Source organism: Neofelis nebulosa, chromosome 8 (genome assembly GCF_028018385.1).
Source record: "Neofelis nebulosa isolate mNeoNeb1 chromosome 8, mNeoNeb1.pri, whole genome shotgun sequence".
NCBI lineage: Eukaryota > Metazoa > Chordata > Mammalia > Carnivora > Felidae > Neofelis > Neofelis nebulosa.
In genome coordinates, this window is record NC_080789.1 from 140201570 (window position 1) to 140217818 (window position 16249).

A 16249-nucleotide genomic window follows, 5' to 3' on the forward strand; every position below is an offset into this window, starting at 1 on the left:
CCTCCTGTACTGGAGTTCAAGGCTCTTCAGATCCAGTGCAAAGCCACCTACGGTCAAGTGTCCTGAGGACGGCTGCCCGCGGAGGCCGCGTTCAGAATGCAGAACTTCGGGCTGGTGGCTGCCTCACGCTTGGCGATTCCCTGCTGACCTCCCAGCTCGGCCACAGGCTTTCAGGAGAGGACGAGGGTCCTGACCATCTTCTTCACCGAAGCAAAGACCTTCACTTTTCGTTTCCAGCTCCAGACCAGCAGTTTTTAATATGCCTGCAAAGCTTATCTGTAACAATTTCTCGTTTCGGATAATCACTTATTTCCATCCTGTGCAAGGACAGTTTGGAAACACACACATGCAAACACACATGTGCTCACAAGTGCACACGTGCGTGCATGCACACCCAAACCACACGTGTGCTAACACTTATGCCCACACATGCACAACACACACGGGCACACGTGTGCACACAGATCACACGTGTGCAAACACTTATGCACACACACGTGCACACGGGCACACGTATGCACATGAGACTGTATCTGATTTCTCTTCCCCAGGCTTTTCCAGTGGCTCTGTGCTGGAGAGGAGATAACATATCACCTCCCTGGGCTGTGCTCTACTTAGAAAGGCTTGTCTTATCTGACATAACCATGAAACCATACAATTAAAAGCCAGCCCCCAAGCGGGCCCCTGGTCTGGTGCCCGGCCCCAGGTCAGGGGTCCACACGAGTGCCTTACTAGCAGGCCACGGAGCTCACCTGCTGACCTGAGGTTGTTACACTGTTCACTTCAGAAAACAAAAGCGTTTTGCTTACTTTACTTAAAAACCACATCTTCAAAAGCCAACCGTGGAGTTCGCCTTTAGAGACGCCCTGTCTCTGTGGGCGCAGTGACCGGCGTTGGCCCTGGGTCACTTCTATTTCTAGGCGGAGGGGTTGTGTCAGCCTCTTTGTCCTTATTTGTCTTGAGGGGCCGATGAAGTTCAGTGCTTGCGGAGCCCAGGGTTTGGAGAAACAGTTGTGTGAATGGTTGCTGTGCCCCGGAACACCTGGAGAGGGACACGTTTTTCGGTGGACTCCGTCCCGGGTCACCTTCCCGCATCTGGCATTGCTGCTTGCAGCTCCCAGGGCTTTCCTCACCTGCTTGTGACCCTCTTGGGAAGAGCAGGAAGGAGAACTAACCAGGTGGCTGGGTCAGGGCAGTCTCTGTGGCCTCTTGAAAGTTTCCTGGACCCGGTGGTCAGGAGAACGTGTCTGGGGACCACGAGAGCCCTGGCTCCCAGGTGTCCCTAGCGTTGGAACAGCTGAAAAGTGGCCCCTGTGCCCACTGACTGCCACCATGTGTGGAGGGAGCTGGGACAACACTTCCCTTTAGCAGCAACAGACGTTTCAGTGGAGAGCCTGGCAGGGGCGAGGGACGGCGGGCCTGAGGATGAGGCTCCTAGGACAGAGAGCCTGGCGGGGGGGGGGGGGGCGGTGAGGGGGGGGCAGGGCCGAGTCTCTGGGTCCTGGCACGGGTGTCTCCCTTTTAGCCCTTGCTCTCCCGCTCCCCTTCCTGTCCCCTGGATGCTGGCCTTGACCCTGCATGTGTCCTTCCAATCGTAGACGTTCGCATGTGCGACTTAGGACGGATGCCCGATTAGCATGCAGTGCAATGACAATTATGTGTGTCACCAAATGTGTCAGAGGGCTCTGTCACTCTTTTTATCTGATTAAAACACTGAATGTCGTTCACGCATGCTCGATTTTCCTAGTCTGCTGCCTGTGCAGGGTGGCAGCCGTCATCTCATGGCTGTCTGTGCTGCCCCAAACAAGCAGGGACTGTGTCCAGAGGGCAGTGTGGGCTGCAGCTGCGGGCTCCCCGAGGGGCAGGGGGAGCCAGGCTCAGAAGGAGCTGTAGGTCTGGCCGGTGGTGGGGGGTGGTGGGAGAAGGTGTCCCCTGCTCTGAGGCTGTCCTGTGGGCTGGGCCTGAGTGTGTCCCTGATTCAGGAGGGACGCTCACGGTCTTTTAGTGTGGAGTTTAGGTGACCTGTGGACTTCACACGGGATGAAGACCCAAAGGAGAGGCAAAACCCAAAGGCTTTTGCACCAGGCTGAACAAAGGGAGGAAGTTGGGAAAGTGACTAAACATTCAAGGATGCTAAAGGAAGATGGGATCATATCACCAAGGGCTGTTTGTACAGAGTTCTCTCGGCTTCAACTGCCCGTCCCTGGTGACGGGGTCATCGTCCGTGTGGGATCTTTTCTCCTGCTTCCAGGAGGAGGAAGGGGAGGTCAGAGCATCCTTCTTGGGCCTGATGTTTTCCAAAACAACCCTTACGCCCGAATGGCACGTTCCGGTTTCCTTCAGTACAGTGGGCATTTTGGTCGGCCTGTTCCAGACAGCCGTCATCACCCCCAAAAGGATTCTTGAAAACACCACTAAAAGGGACAGCTGGAAAAGCAGGCGAGAGTGTCTGAACCCGGGTAAACACTCAGCACATGTCAGTCTACGATGCATGGCAGCCCCAAGGTCAAGTTTGAGCATTGACCTTGTTCATTCTTGGTCTTTTTCTTTTTCCTTAAGGTTGTTTATTTTGAGAGAGAGAGAGACAGAGAGAGAGAGAGAGAGCAGGGGAGGGGCAGAGAGAGAGAGGGAGAGAGAGAATCCCAAGCAGCCTCCACACTGTCAGCGCAGAGCCCGACGTGGGGCTCGAACTCAGACACTCAACCGACTGAGCCACCCAGGCGCCCTGTTCATTCTTGTTCTAAAGACGATTATTTCCTCCCCGCCCTGGGTTCCTCCGTGCGGCCTTTCTGTGCACACAGCCTGCAGCTTCCTGTGACCTCAGAGCTCCCCGCCCCTCCCGCCTCAGACTTCAGAGCCGGGTTATGGTGAGGGGGTAACTGGCAAGCTGGAGGTGGAGACAAATGGTTTGGGGTTTGCTCAGGCACATGGCGGTTTGTACTTCTGGGTAATATTAGCAAGATTAGGAAAGGTCCCCCTGGCCGGGGGAGGGGCAGAGAGAGAGAGGGAGACACAGAATCCGAAGCAGGCTCCAGGCTCCGAGCTGTCAGCACAGAGCCGCACGGGGGGCTTGAACCCACAGGCCACGAGATCGTGACCTGAGCCGAAGTCGGACGCTCAACTGACTAAGCCTCCCAGGAGCCCCTGGAGACGTGTATTTTTAATCTATAAGTAAAGTGATAAATATAAGAATAAACAAATAGTATTTATTAACAGTATTGTTAAGTGCCAATGGCATTCCATATACCAGGGTGTTATGGGCAGGATCGCGTTCCCTCAAATTCATGTGATAGACTCCTAACCTCCCAGGACTTCAGAATGTGACTGTATTCGGAGAGGGGGTCTTAGAAAGGTGGTTAAGGTAGGAGGAGGTCACTGGGTGGCCCTAATCCAATCTGACTGGTGTCCCTATAAGAAGAGGTCAGGACACAGACAGGCACAGAGGGACGACCACGTGAGGACATGGGGAGAGGGTGGCGTCTGCACGTCCAGCAGAGAGGCCTTGGGAGGATCCAGCCTGCCCCCACCAGGATCCCGGACTCCCCACCTCCAGGATGGGACACAGTAACTGTCTGCTGTGTGAGCCCCAGGCTGGGGTGCTCGTTACGCTGATGCTCAGTCTGTACTCAGCAGTCAAAACCTGCCACCCCACTGAACCCCTCCACGGCCCGCGTGAGGCCCTTTCGGACCTACAGCATGGATGAGGCTAATCGTCCTGGCCAAGGTCACCCAGAACTGTTTGACAGGAGGAAACTGGAGAAGAGGTAATCTCGATTCAGCTCGTGTCCTTGGCCGCCGAGCCTCACATTCCTTTCGGTACAAAGCTAGGTCTGAGCTACAGACAATGACCACAACATGGGCTTGCTTGTCCCCACGATGCGGGAGTGACCTCCATCCATTTTGTCCAGAGCAACCCTTTATTGAATATTCACTGTTTACTGAGCAGCGTGTCAGATGTTGGGAGTTCAACGACGAGCCGCATGAATCTCGGCCCCAAGGAGCTCGCACTCTGGTACGACAGATGGACAGGTGTGCCCAAAAGTGATCACGTAGCACAGTGATTACTGAGTGTGTGCTATTTGCCGAGATCCGTGTTAGTCTCTGCAGGTACGAAGGAGATGTGGTCCCTGTCCTCATGGGACTAACAGGGACGTGGAGACAAATGCACGTCATAAAATACTACACCGAACACAACACAATTATTTATAATGTGGGCATACAAAGGACACAGATTTCCCCTGGGTTGGAGGAGAGCCTAAAGGTTTTATAGGACAGGTGACACGTTCATCTTGGAAGACAGATATCTCGGGCCAGGTAGAGGAAGAAGAAAAGCTTTCCATGTGGAGAGCCAGCCAGCAGCAAAGGCACTGAGGTCTGAGACATTGGCGTCCCAAGGAGACTGTAGTTTTGAATACGGGGTATCTGCTGAAGGCCAGGTGGCAGGAAGGCTGGAGAGGTCGGACTGTGGGGTGGCCTCCAAGGGACATTTGGCCAGGCGGTATCATGAGGTTTTCGAGCAAGGCAGTGATCGGCCGTCCGGCCTGCAAAGAGGCTGGCGGCATGGCAGGTGAATTGGACTCAATGTCCAATGAACAGGGCTCAAATGTAGGTATAATGATGGACTAACCAAAGTGAGAGATGAGGAAGGCGGAAGGAAGAAGTATTCATAAAAGGAAGGGAGAGAGCGACTCCAGGAAAACCTGGCCAAGTAGATAGGGAAGAAGAAGAATGATCAGTCTGTGAATACGCCCAGAGTTCTTGCTTGAGTCATCAAGCCAGCTGGAGCTTCTGGAAGGAATAGATTTGGGGCCAGGCACCGTGTTAGTTCGCAATGCCTCCGGCTATAAGGTGAGGGGATGTTTATTGTTTGCTTAATAACTAGAACGGTGGCACAGGTCACCCGCCCCCCACTCCCACTGCTGGCCCTTGCTTGTATGTTTCCACCTCATGGTTACAAACTAGCTGCTGCAGATCCAGGCACCACGTCCATGTCAAGGCAGGGTGAGGGGAAAGGGACGGCATCAGCGAGCTCTCCCCTGTGTCTTCCTTGCTCTCGGGGAAGCAGACTCTTCCTAAGGAGCCCCTCAGGAGATCCTGCCTCCTGTGTGAGTGGCTGGGGCATGGCTACCAGCTGCCCCTTTCCCGTACGTGGGAGGAGGTGTCTGACTCAGGAGCTGGGCTTGTCCTGCCTGGCTGAAGCCGACACGACCATCACCCGAGCGAGCACGCACGGCCACACCGAGTGAACATAGAGTGTAGACAAGGAGCTTCGGCTGGGGCTGAACCACACTCAACTCACACACTGTCGTTGCCGCCGAGCCTCAGGTGGGGCAGGTCGTGTGCGCTGGGCTCACGCGTGGGACTGGCCCTTCTCTTCCCGTCCTTTCTGCGTGGAGCGTGAGGAGAGGCCAGGCTGGGATGTGGCTGAGGGCAGGTGCACCTCAAGAAGTGGGGCTGAGGGGCGCCTGGGTGGCGCAGTCGGTTAAGCGTCCGACTTCAGCCAGGTCACGATCTCGCGGTCCGTGAGTTCGAGCCCCGCGTCAGGCTCTAGGCTGATGGCTCGGAGCCTGGAGCCTGTTTCCGATTCTGTGTCTCCCTCTCTCTCTGCCGCTCCCCCGTTCATGCTCTGTCTCTCTCTGTCCCAAAAATAAATAAAAAACGTTGAAAAAAAAAAATTTAATAAAAAAAAAAAAAAAGAAGTGGGGCTGAGAGGGGGAGGGCGCAGCCACGTGGCCTCGGGGGAACACGGGTCCAGGAAGATTTCTGCTTTGGAAGCCTGGAACGCCCTTCAGCAGGTTTGGGGTTTTAAACGAGGGAGAAGAGAGGCTGTGAGGGACCAGCTCCCAGTAAGGGGAGCAGACAGGCCTCTGAGCCCAAAGGGCCTGGTGGTGGGGGTCTCGGGTCAGGGGAGGGCAAGGCCGAGGTGACCAGCCTGCGGGAGGAGGCCCGGGCAGGTCCACCCTGGGCTCGGGGAGCTCTGGCCTGGCCTGCCCGGGGCACACAGGTTCTGTCCATGGAGGCCGCAGGCAGGACGGCGACACGGGCGGTGCTTCGGAGATGCCCTGGGGACAACCTGCATGTGCGGGGGGCAGAGTGTGGGGTCCGGGCCAGCCGAGGGGCAGCAGACAGGACGCAGGGGTGGGAGCCGGTCGAACTCTTGGTGTCTCCCTGTGGCTTCTACACGGGGAAACGGCGAGCCTTCTCCTGCATTCTCAGCAGTTTTTCAAGTTCTGGACTGTTCTCTGCGAGTCGGTGCGTGGCACCCCTCTTGCCCTGGGGTCCCCCTCCTTCGAGACCCGCTCCCCACATCTGCTTGGGCCTCTGCGCCCTGCTTCCTGTGGCTCCCATCTTTAAATGTGCCCTGAATTTCTGCACATACCGCTCAAAGTGACTTGTGCTGATTCGATTTATTGTTTCTGAAAACACCTCTCCAAATCGAACAAGGCTGCTGTTTTCCAAACAGGTAAAATCGTCAGCCCCGTGTTCAGCACCGCCACGTCCCGACATGCCTCTGGGGTCCCCTGCCGGGGGTTTCTGGGCTCGCTCCTCCGGCTGGCCCTTCCGTCTGTAAGGCGGTATGATACACGCTTTTCCCGTGCAGGCTGGCTGTGGGCTCGCGGAAGCCGGACCATGTCTTCATCACACTGACCTCTTCACAGTCCAGCCTGGCGTGACCCCTGGTGTGGGTCTCGCTGCCACTCTGTCCCCCCCCGCCCAACTCGAGACCGTTTCCTCGATCTCTCACGGTCTCCGTCTCCTCATCTGAACATAGGGATAGAATAACACGTAGCTCACTTCTCTTCGGAGATGGAAGGAGGTAATCTGTGTGAAGCATTTATGCCAAGAGCTTGGAACGGTGGCCCCCTACACATTCGAGCTTTGGTTAAGCAAATAACTAAACTAGATTGGTTTACTGTTTCTTTATGTATGGAAAGTGATGCGGTGAATTTAGGAAACAAAATGGAATTTTTTCTGTCTTATCATCTGTTATTATAATATCTGTGATTTGTTTAAAAGCTATTGTCCTAAACAGAGGGTTGTGGGGGGGGTGGGAGGTGGGTGATGGGCATGGAGGAGGGCACCTGTTGGGATGAGCACTGGGTGTTGTATGGAAACCAATTTAACAATAAATTTCATATTAAAAAAAATAAAAGCTATCGTCCTTCTTTCTCATTTTCTTAGTAGACTATATTTTAGAGCAGTTTTCGGTTGACAACGACATTGAGGGGAAGATACAGAGATTTCCCATGTACCCCCTGTCCTCTCACAACCTCCCCACTATCCACACCCATGGAGCATGGGTCTTGTTACAACTGATGAACCTTCGTGGACGTCCATAATGTCATTAGGGTCACTCTCTGTGTTGCACAGTCTATGGGTTCGGACAAATGTGTAATGGCACGTATCCACCTTATAGTGTTAAGCAGAGTAGATTCACTGCCTTAAAAACCCTCTGCCCTGCTCTCTGCCCCCTCTCCCCCACTGGCTCGGGACATGTAGTGATCCGAGGGTGCAGATCCATTCTTTATCTCCAGGGTCCTGCGTAGTGCTCCCTTCTCCCTTCTGTGGGTGCCAGGGGCTTGAGGCTGGCAGCTGGGCTCAGAGGTGTGTGCATGGGACTTCTCCAGTATCTGCTAGAAATTGGGTGATGCATTTTGACAACGCAGTTTGTAGAGCTGTGTCACCTTTCTTTGGGGCCTGGAATCAACACTGCAGGTGGCAATTCTAACAATTGACTAACAGCATCCTTGGTGCTCGTGAGCCTGACAGGTGGCGGCTCAAGCTGGGAAAACGCACATGAAATCATGCTAAGCCCCATGTTACATCTTAAGAGAATTCCTTGAGTTTCTAGAAATCTAGTTTCTATTTTCAGGAGAATGAGAGTCTTTGAAATAGGAGACCCCAGCCTTGTGGCCACCATGCTTCGTGGACAGGCACCCTCACACCTCCTCACTGCTAAAGTTCAAAGAGTTTTGAGTTAAATATCATTGCACACCACATCTCTCCACTTCCAGGAATTTCTCACCGGAGACTTTCATTATTATGTTTCCATTCAAAATCAAATTTAAAGTTGTTTCTCTCTCCCTCTTCTATCCTTCTGTTTTCATTCTGTCATCTCTTCCATTTTTAAAATTTTGAAAAAGGTAATAATGGGGTGAGGATAAATTCAAGACTGTTAGTATAAATTTTAAGCATCTTTGGAAATAAGCATTTGAGAGAATAAATAAATACATAAGAACTACATATAAATATATAAGTAAGGGGCGCCTGGGTGGCGCAGTCGGTTAAGCGTCCGACTTCAGCCAGGTCACGATCTCGCGGTCCGTGAGTTCGAGCCCCGCGTCAGGCTCTGGGCTGATGGCTCGGAGCCTGGAGCCTGTTTCCGATTCTGTGTCTCCCTCTCTCTCTGCCCCTCCCCCGTTCATGCTCTGTCTCTCTCTGTCCCAAAAATGAATAAAAAAAAATGTTGAAAAAAAAAAAAATAAATAAATAAATATATAAGTAATATATATATAAATATATATAAATATATAAGAACTAGTTTGAGATCTTCATAAGCAAAGGATAACAAGACTCATCTAGGTCAGATACACACAGCTTTTGACTAAAGGGAATATATTATTTAAAGAATAATTTGCTACCCGTGGGCACTAAATTGATACCTAAAATTTTTCTTCTAAAGTAAGAAATATTAGCTGGTTATTTGGATTTATTTGTAAATAATAACTATAATTTTGAGTATTTCAGGACATGCTACTGCATTAAATTTTTTTTCTACATTATCTCATGAAAGTCGTAATATTTTCCCTGTTATTATTATTTTTATAATTTTAATTAGGTTCACTTTATGGTTGGAGACACTGAGATGCAAAGACATGAATGCATTCACCTGCAGTCGCGTGGAAATTAAGAGTCAGAGCACAAATGCAGGTATCTTTCTCTCTGAAGGATGGTTCCTGGAGGGTGGTTTTGCCCCTCAGGGGACATGTGACAATGTCTGAGGGCATTTTAGTTGCGATAATTCAGCAACAGGGGGTGCCCCTGACTTTCGGTGGGTAGAGGCCAAGGATGCTGCTCCTTACCCTCCAGTGGTCAGGACGTCCCCACTACAGGGATGCATCTGGTCCCAAATGTCCACAGTGGTGGCCAGGAATGAAAGCTTGCCCTAATGCACAGTGAAAGCCTTATCTTTGAGTGTGAATAAGCCACAGAATAAGAACAGAACAAGAACAAGAACAGAACAAGAACAAGAACAAGAATAAGAACCAGAACCAGAACCAGAACCAGAACAGAACCAGAACAGAACCAGAATAAGAACCAGAACTAGAACAGAACAAGAACAAGAATAAGAACAGAACCAGAACCAGAACAAGAACTAGAACAGAGCAAGAACAAGAACAGAACAAGAACAAGAACCAGGACCAGAACCAGAATAAGAACCAGAACAGAACCAGAACCAGAACAGAACCAGAAGAGAACAAGAGCCAGAACCAAAACCAGAACAAGAACCAAAAAGAATAAGAATAAGAACAAGAACAGAACCAGAGAAGAACAAGAACCAGAACAGAACCAGAACCAGAACCAGAACCAGAAAAGAAGAAGAAGAAGAACCAGAACAAGAACCAGAACAAGAACCAGAACCAGAAAAGAACAAGAATAAGAACAAGAACAGAACCAGAGAAGAACAAGAACAAGAACAGATTCAGAACCAGAACAGAACAGAACAAGAACAAGAACAGAACAAGAACCAGAAAAGATTAAGAACAAGAACCAGAAAAGAAAAAGAACAAGAGGGGCGCCTGGGTGGCGCAGTCGGTTAAGCGTCCGACTTCAGCCAGGTCACGATCTCACGGTCCGTGAGTTTGAGCCCCGCGTCAGGCTCTGGGCTGATGGCTCGGAGCCTGGAGCCTGTTTCCGATTCTGTGTCTCCCTCTCTCTCTGCCCCTCCCCCGTTCATGCTCTGTCTCTCTCTGTCTCAAAAATAAAAAAAAAAATTAAAAAAAAAAAAAAAACATTTAAAAAAAAGAACAAGAACCAGAACAGAACAGAAAAAGAACAAGAACAAGAATAAGAATAAGAGCTAGAACAAGAAAAAGAACAAGAACAGAACAAGAATAAAAGCAAGAACAAGAACCAAAACCAGAACAGAACCAGAACCAGAATAAGAACAGAACAAGAACAAGAACAGAACAAGAACAGAACAAGAATAAAAGCAAGAACAAGAACCAAAACCAGAACAGAACCAGATCCAGAATAAGAACAGAACAAGAACAAGAACAGAACAAGAACAAGAATAAGAACCAGAACCAGAAGAGAACCAGAATAAGAACCAGAACTAGAACAGAACCAGAACCAGAACCAGAACCAGAACAGAACCAGAACTAGAACAGAACAAGAACAAGAACAGAACAAGAAAAAGAACCAGGACCAGAACCAGAACAGAACAAGAACCAGAACAGAAGCAGAAAAGAATAAGAATAAGAACAAGAACAGAACCAGAGAAGAACAAGAACCAGAAAAGAAGAAGAAGAAGAAGAAGAAGAAGAAGAAGAAGAAGAGAGCCAGAACCAGAACAGAATGAGAACAAGAACGAGAACAAAACAGAACCAGAACCAGAACAAGAACAGAACAAGAACAAGAATAAGAACAAGAACCAGAACAATAACCAGAACTAGAACAGAACCAGAACCATAACCAGAACAAGAACCAGAACCAGAACCAGAACAGAACCAGAACCAGAACAAGGACTAGAACAGAACAAGAACAAGAACAAGAATGGAACAAGAATAAGAATAAGAACAAGAACAAGAACAGAACAAGAACCAGAAACAGAACCAGAACATAACCAGAACCAGAACAAGAACCAGAATGAGAACAGAACAAGAACAAGAACAAGAACAGAACAAGAACAAGAATAAGAACCAGAACCAGAACAGAACCAGAACCATAACAAGAACCAGAACGAGAACAGAACAAGAACAAGGACAGAACAAGAACCAGAACAGAACAGAACCAGAACCATAACAAGAACCAGAATGAGAACAGAACAAGAACAAGGACAGAACAAGAACCAGAACAGAACAGAACAAGAACAAGTACAAGAACAGAACAAGAAGTCATGCTGGCACTGATGGGATGGCCCAGAACCTAAGGGCTGGTGCAGAACCCCACATGAGGTGGCCACAGGAAGTGCTTTTGAAGACTTCCACCTTGAAGTCTAGGAAGCACTAAGGAAGCAAATGGAAGCCAAGGATGCTTGGCCCTTTCTGAGAGACCAGGGATGTCCTCACCTGACATGTAAGGAGTGTGAGGCTCTTATGAATGGATTTTCCTTTTTGTTTAGGTGGATGTGGGATATTTTTGTTCTTTGCAGTCAAAAATCCTGATATACCAGAGAAACTTCTTTAGTTAGAAATCTTTTGAGGAAAAAGTATTAAAGTTCATTTTTTTAAACTTAAAGTCAAAATAGAATAAAATTTTCTTAACCTTGTGCATCAATATCCAAAGATTTTCTTATTTCTTAGACTCAGTCAGATGGATCTCCTTCCAAAATCTGGGTGGAGGCAGTCTTCAGCCAGGCTGTCTACCACAAGACTCAGTTTCTTTAGGACCCCAGAGATTCTTGTTTAGTGACTGAACAAAAAACATGGGATCATCGCATTGTTGACCTGAGAGCCACTTAATTTGGGAAAAAAGATTACATCCCTAGCTCTAGAGTAGCCATCAAACCTCAGAAGCCTGAATTAAACACAATCCAGACCCATGTTGTGCTGCCAGAGGCCATTTGATGCCTGAAGGAGGAAGGGAAGTCAGAGAGAGCTCTTGCTTTCAGCCCCATGGCCATCCTACAAGGCCAGTGGCCCCGAGAATTCTAGAAATCTAAATTCAATGGGGAGAAAATGGACCGTTAACCATATATTTGGCGGGAAGATCAACCACGCACATTTTCTCTTCTTTCAGAGAAGAACATTTGAGATTTGTTCTGTAGCTCACAGTTGAGGTCTTGTCTTTCTTGTGCATCACACATATTATAATCTTATTTTCCATTTTCCCTCTGGCATCCTAATCCACATTTCAGGATGGCTGTCTCCACAGAGTCGTGTGGATGAAATGCCCCTGCAGCTAACAAGCCTTATGCAGCTCAGCCCCTCCTCTCTCTCTCCCCCCACTTCCTCTGGCTCCTTTTCCAATGGCAAGTCAAAGGATGTTTATAAACCAATCCAGGCGCTCCTTACCCTCCTGGGCAAACCTAAGACCTAGAAGCGAGGATCCAGGTAAAAGCCTGTTTGGTTTCTTCACTCCTGGATGGCAAGTGTCTTCATTAACTTTTTTCTTTACCACCTGAAGTTGATGGCATTGTCCCAGGATGATGAGGCCCATCACGTTGTAAGTGTTGGCTGATAAAATCCAGCACTTTCTGTGAGGTGAGCAGCAAGCAGGTATCTAAAAGCATAGTCAGAATGGGTGTTGGGAACAGATGCAAAGCTACTGGGAGACCACGTGAGGCTTGGGCACTCATGAGGGGCTCCAGAACTCCAAGTGGTCAGCCCCCAGGTCCCCTCTTGGCACAGAACCCCTCCATGTAGTTGAAGGGATTGGGATTCGGCAGTTCATCTGGCATTGCTTACACAGTCCTGGAACCAACTTTCCAGGTGGCTTGGGATGGTCTTGACTGATGTTCCTGTCACCCTAATTATTAACACCATCCCTTCTTATGCCCGAATATGCAGTTTGCATGAGAAATCATAGTCCCCTGAGCCGTGTTGCCCAAGCCGAATTTAGCACACTATGAGATTATTGTTCAATCCCGAAGAGCTGGTTAAGAAACAGAGTAAGAGCAGCAAAACATTGTCCCGGCCACCTCCGCCCACCTTTCCTGAACCTGTCACTCTTCAGTGTAGGAAGAGCTTAAAGTGAGCCTGAGAGGTTTTCTTTGGCCGTGGTCATATTGGTGTGTTCCCATCACCTGCACCACCGATAAGATCAGTAAAACCCAGAGACGTTTTGTTGCAATGAATACCCATTTTAGAGATTTGAGAGAGCAGAGAAAATAGAGGCCATGTTGGGCTGTATTTCAAACCATGATGGGGGCGCCTGGATGGCTCAGTGTGTTGAGCCTCTGACTTCAGCTCAGGTCATGATCTCACAGTCCGTGGGTTCAAGCCCTGGGTCCAGCTCTCTGCCATCAGCATGGAGCCTGCTTGGGATTCTCTCTTACCCCGTTTCTCTGCCCCTGCCCTGCTTGCACTCTCTCTCTCTCTCTCTCTCTCTCCAAGATAAACATAAAAAAATGTGATGAACTTGACTATGAGATAGAAGGAACATGCTAGACTGTTGTCATGTTGAAACATCTCCAAGGCATGTCCAGGCTGAGTAGCCACATCTTTGTGAGAAGCACCCAGTGATCCAATCGTGAATAAACAAAAGTCTCCTCACAGTGGCACGTCTCTGACATGTCAGGAGATGCTCTTATGCGGTGAGTGAAATCTCCTGGGAGGGTCATAAATCCTGTGCAACAAATTATACACTAACAGGTTCTTAGAGGAATTCAAATAAATCTTCACAGCCGCTTAGCAGGTAATCTCCAGATCAGATTCCCATTTTTCTTAAGAGCAAAATAATATATGGCTTCTTATACTCTCCTAGTGAAATGCTATATATCAAAGATATGAATTTAGTCGAAATATTGATCTTAAGCCAAAGTGAAACTAAGGGAAAGTTTAATGTGCTTCCGCACAAAGGAGAGGGCCAGGGAAGGGTGCTTAAATGTGCGTCATGAAGAGAAGCATCTGGGAGGAGAGCCACAGAACAATCCAGAAGCCTGAGGTCCTCCAGAGAGCATCAAGGTAAGGAGACCAGGCGGAGTCGGCTGTGGCCTGGCTCCCTCTGAACATGTTGTCATGGAGACTTGCCCTTGCAATTGGAAGACATGGCGGGGGGGGGGGGGGTTGGGGATCAAGGAGAAGGGAAGTAGCTTCATGTTGTGTGAGTCATTTTAAATGTTCTATTGTATCGCAAGTCCCACGATGCAACAGCACGGGAGCCACATTCCGTGTGCTTTGGGGGATCTGCTGCCCGGGAGGGCGACCCCGTAGGGCAGGTCAGCTGGACGCCTTCGGGTGGGTCCCAGCGGGAGGGGACCACAGCGGTTCCCCCCACCCCCCCCACCCCCAGTGTGGAGACACAGGCGGCTTCTGTCCGTGGAAAAGGCTCGTCTTCCTCCTCTCCCTTCATCAGTCACGGGAACTCGGGACAAGCATAATAAGGAAAATAACCTTCCTTTTCATCCCAGTTCCACAAAGTGAGTCAGCCCTTGATGAATCTCCTTGGAGTAACTGAGCCTCGTGGGTCGTAGGCAAACCGTCGGAAATAAAGCGCTTTTGAACAAAAAAATGTCTTTATTTTCTCTTAATGAAAGGCTCTCATAAAGTCATTTGTCATTCAATTACCTGTGTGCTGTCGGGAATTTATGAGTGAGTGAGGTTCCTGAGTAAAGCAAGGGAGGAGGCCTTCCCAGGGGAGCCAACCTGGCCATGGTCACGTCAAATTCACACACTGGCGGGGTGGCTGTGATTTTCCCGTCTAATGTCTGAAGCAGGCCAGATGACTCTGCCCTGGCCTGGCCTTTGGCTTGCGTTGCTGGATGTGACTGATCAGACAGCAGTAGTCAAAGTCCTAGGTAAACCAAAGTAGTTTTCTAAATAGGCTATTACTTATTTATTTGGGGGATTTATAAAAATGTGGCCGTCATGTGGCGCCTCTGGGTACATGGATAATGCAAAAGTACAAAACATTAAGGACAGAAACAAACAAAAGCCAGCCGTGTAGCTCTATTTCTCTCCACAGACAGAAACCACTTTTTTGATCAATACATTGAATTACAAAGAGGGATTGCGAAAAAATGCAAACGGGCATTTAACGGGACATAAAAGATTTAGTCCTCAGATGGATGCTTTCCTGCCATCTTGCACACACAGTGGCATGGGTGAGTCTGGGAGTGCAGGCTGCTGCGTGAACAGGCACCAGAGTGGGTGACGAGGTCCCTGTGAGGAAGGGGCATTGGTGGGGGGGCAGTGGCCTGGCTTCAGGAGGGCGGGACGTGGGCTTTCCAGAAGGGGTGGCCGCCAGGTCTGTCTCCCTCAGGTTGTCTGTGCACCTTGGGTCTTGCGCTCTGGCCCTTGTCGGGCTCGTCCCTTCCTGGCCAGTCTCCTGGCTGTTAGACGCAGCTGGGGTTGGGTCTGTCTTCCCAGCCGATGGGCACGCGGCCACACCCCTTTCCCACCCGGATGTCTGTCTCCAGCTCTCTGTGGTCTGCCTCCCCCCCACCCCGTTACCTGATTTTCTCAGGGCTCCCACAGCACGGGCTCTGCTTCTGTCTCAAAACTCAACCTTTTCACTGAACGACCGGTCCCCTCTGCTCTTCCCCAGGCCTAGACGCAGGTTGGAATCTGGCCAGAGGAGGGACGGAGGCGGGAGAGAGTTGGGTAGGGATGGCAATTTAGTTCCTGAGACCTACATACAAAGGAGAAATTGTTCAAATGAGAGGTAATCACACACATGGTGTCTGCATTCACCAGCAAGAATTTCATTAAATTCAGAAAGCCCTATGGGCTGCTCATTAGTATTTTTTAAAGGTATTCTTCAGTGTGGTTAAGGCAAAATCAATACCAGACCGGCACCTGGTAGCAATGCAGTGAGACTAACATTTGTGCTCCAGTGAGAAGAGGGACGTTTCCATGTCCCTAACTCCCTGGGGCCCTCAGAGAGAGGGGGGTAAACACCAGCCCCACTAGAGTCTTGGTTTCAGGATGACAACCTCAGCCTCAGTGCTCTGCTTTTTTTCTCTTTCTCAAAAAATGAACCCAAAATATAAAAGTATGGAAAATAATCCAGTCATTGGAAAGTAGAGAAGAATGTTATCAAAACAACGATGTTTCCCTCTAAGGTTTATTTATTGTTGAGAGGGGCAGGAGGGGCAAAGAGAGAGGGCGGTAGAGAATCCCAAGCAGGCTCTGTGTGCTGACAGTGGAGAGCCCGACATGGGAATCGAACTCACTTACCGTGAGATTGTGACCTGAGCCGAAGTCAGATGCTCAGCTGACTGAGCTACCCAGGCGTCCCCTGGGGTTTAACCATATGGTTTAAATGTGTCTGGAAACTCTGAGACAAGAGATCATGAAAGAAGCCAGGGAAAGGGTCCACTGGGCTGTTTCATGGATAGTTTTCCACAGGAAGTCTAGAACCTTCC